Source organism: Rhinopithecus bieti, unplaced genomic scaffold (assembly GCF_001698545.2).
Source record: "Rhinopithecus bieti isolate Rb0 unplaced genomic scaffold, ASM169854v2 scaffold_21703, whole genome shotgun sequence".
Taxonomy (NCBI): Eukaryota; Metazoa; Chordata; class Mammalia; order Primates; family Cercopithecidae; genus Rhinopithecus; species Rhinopithecus bieti.
The window spans coordinates 7,103,225-7,106,029 of NW_016812332.1; the positions used below are offsets into that span (position 1 = coordinate 7,103,225).

The 2,805-nt window shown below is 36.1% G+C and overlaps 1 long non-coding RNA gene across 1 annotated transcript in view; it reads right to left on the reverse strand.

Annotated features, from left to right (window-relative positions):
• LOC108544655 (uncharacterized) overlaps nucleotides 1-2,513 on the reverse strand; it is a 27,764-nt gene extending 25,251 nt beyond the window's left edge. The window contains exons 1-2 of the long non-coding RNA XR_001889918.1: nucleotides 2,424-2,513; nucleotides 1,607-1,682 (exon numbers count right to left, since the gene is read on the reverse strand). This is a non-coding gene — a long non-coding RNA (uncharacterized LOC108544655). The remainder of the gene's footprint in view (nucleotides 1-1,606; nucleotides 1,683-2,423) is intronic.
• Between the last annotated feature and the right edge of the window lie 292 nt (nucleotides 2,514-2,805).

The window sequence follows — 2,805 nt, forward strand, 5'->3', positions numbered from 1 at the left end:
GTCAATTTTTTATAAAAGGACCCTGGAAATTTTATTATTATTATTATTACTCCCTGTACTTAGCAAAGGTAATGGTAAGTGTTTATGCCTCATTATGAAATATTATACAGTATTACAACAAGCAGATATTATTTTAAGGTTCTCTTTTATCCCAACATAACATGTTTCTCAAATATTTTTGAGATACAATTACCAATATCCTTTAAAACTCTGTTTATTCTTGTTTAAGCATTTGGATTTCAGAAAATATTATGTCACTTGAATTTTTTTTTTAATTTTATTCAAACTGTGAACCCAAAAGTATTTGAGGCAGGTTTCAATCAATTTAGAAAGTTTCTTTTGTCAAGGTTAAGGATTCACATGTAATAAAGCCATTCATATGGTTGGGGGACCTTAGAATTTTATTTTGGTTTACATTCTCCCCCTTCTCGCCAAGGTTTGCCAGAGATAGCATCAATGGCCACCAAATGTTTATTTTGTTCCATAGCATTGCCAGGGCTACAGATTGTCTGCCCCAGGTCCATCCTGTCCCTTAGTGGGACACTCTGTGGCAAAGGGACTTAGAGTCAAGAGACTTATGGTCAATTAAATATTCTAGGCCAGATAGGAATGAACATGAACAGGCATTCATTATCCCTTAATTTTTTTTTTTTTTTTTTTTTTTAAAGAACCAACAATCAAAAACCCAAAGGCAAGGTTACAAAACTGACTTATATTTAACTTCTGTGTGTTGAGCTACTGCAGTCTTGGTTTTATTTACAGACATATAACAATTCACTATATAAAACATAACATTGTTCTGAAAAATAAATTTTAAACGTATATATTTATTTGCACAACTCATAACTGGGAGTATTATACTAAGGAGGCTCGGTCACGAGATATCATCATCCTCCTAGTAATTATTTTTTCTTAATTCTGTGGGAAGCAGGAGATTCCTTATGGTTGAGGTGGATGAAAAGGTGCCACATAATAGCTCAGAAAACAAAGTCCTTTGTTTTACTAGACATTTAGGCGTATTTGTACCCATCTTTGATTTGGAGTGTCTGACCTTGATCTACTTCTGTCCCTCAAAACCACCAGCCCTTACAATCTTATGTACCAACCTCTTCCATGATAGTCCCTGGGCCTAGAAGGAGGGGGCTTCTGTAGCCTTAAGCAGCAGGGCATTTGCAGTGAAAAACAAATCGGGCCCAGTGGAATGCCAAATGAGGGAAATTTACATCTTTCATGATTCAATCTGCACTCAGAAACAAAAGTCAGGGCTGAAATATAGTAAAAAGTGTTATAGTTTTATTTTGAAACAATTTCTTCCTCTCTCTAGCCCTCCTTTCCCATTGAAGAGAAATTACAGTAAGACTAATTTATATGCAAAATAAGTTTTAGGCTTATTATACTTTGCCTGATTATTTGCATAGATTGTAGCAAGAATTGATTGCCATATAGGCTCCTTTTAAGTTGACTTTCTGAAACTTTGCTTAAAAATATGTTATTCTAGTCAAAAGTTGGTAGAATAACCAGTGTCTCAAATTGTCCTGTTTTAAAAGAAAAGACTCTTACTAAACTTATGTAAATAACTATATTTTCATAAAATTCGAATACTCACAGTTTCTGAATTTTGGAGAATTCAGAGAGAAAGGTAAATTTGCTCACAAAAACATACTTCGTCCAATTGCTCTAAACTATAAAAAAACAGAAAAGAAAAAGATTTTCTAGAATTTTCCTTGGAGCAGCACAGTTCCAAACAAGATGTTGTTTGTTCACCTTGGAACTGCTATTCACATGCTAAGTAGCTCTTCTTAGATGAGAGCTGTTTATTAGGTACTGTAGAATCTAGCAGCTCCTCACATAAAGTTACTTCTAGGGAAAATGGAAGCTCCCTGCTCACGAGAATTTCCTTCTACCATCCCTAGGTAGTAAGATTCTATTTAAACCATTTTTATTTTATTATAGAACTCTTTGGGGCACCATTACTTCCATTAGCATAGGAGTAGCTTCAGTTAACATTTCATAGCAAGGTGGTAAATGCCCCTCAGGTGGAAATTCTCTAGTCCAGTAGTTGTCATTGGGAAGTGCTTACAGTCTTTTGTCATAAGCTCCAATAAATGTTCCACAAAGCTCTATGAAGTGGAGGATTTTTCCTGACTAGCACTCCAGCTTTTGCCCTATATTCTGTGGGCTCAGGCAATCTTATTAGTTCCTATGTATTTAGCATGTCCATGTTCTGTGCAGGAAACACATGAGGGGAGAAGAAAAGATACACACACAATACCTTTAAGAGTAAACAAACTTCATACCATGTAAATGGCAATGCAGGTGTAATAAGCAAATGATATAATAATAAGCAAATAATACAATAAGCAGATTGACATAATAAGCAAATTGAATGGGAAGGGGAGAAGGGAAAATACTTTTACACTCACTAGGCTATGGAGGATTCACCACCAGACTGGATAGCAACAGCCTGGGCTCCAGAGTCAGCTACTCGTCCGTCCGCAGAGGAGGAGCAGTCTCATGACTTCGGCGCAGTCTGGGACCCTAGCTCTTTTTGTAACAAGTTATTTGGCAGGAGGCCCGGTCACGAGGTCCCTTATGACTGGGCTCAACAAACACAAAAATGTCATTTGTTTTCGCGATTGTCTATTGTTTTTCAGTAACTAACATATAGGAATAGATTGAAATAGAGATTTCTCTGAAACAGCACTGGATAAACGCCTCAATGGGTTCACACAACCTGTTCTGGGACTTGGTGACCATTGTTTGTGTCCATGTTCAATTGAGTTCAAATTCAATATTTAACTTTTT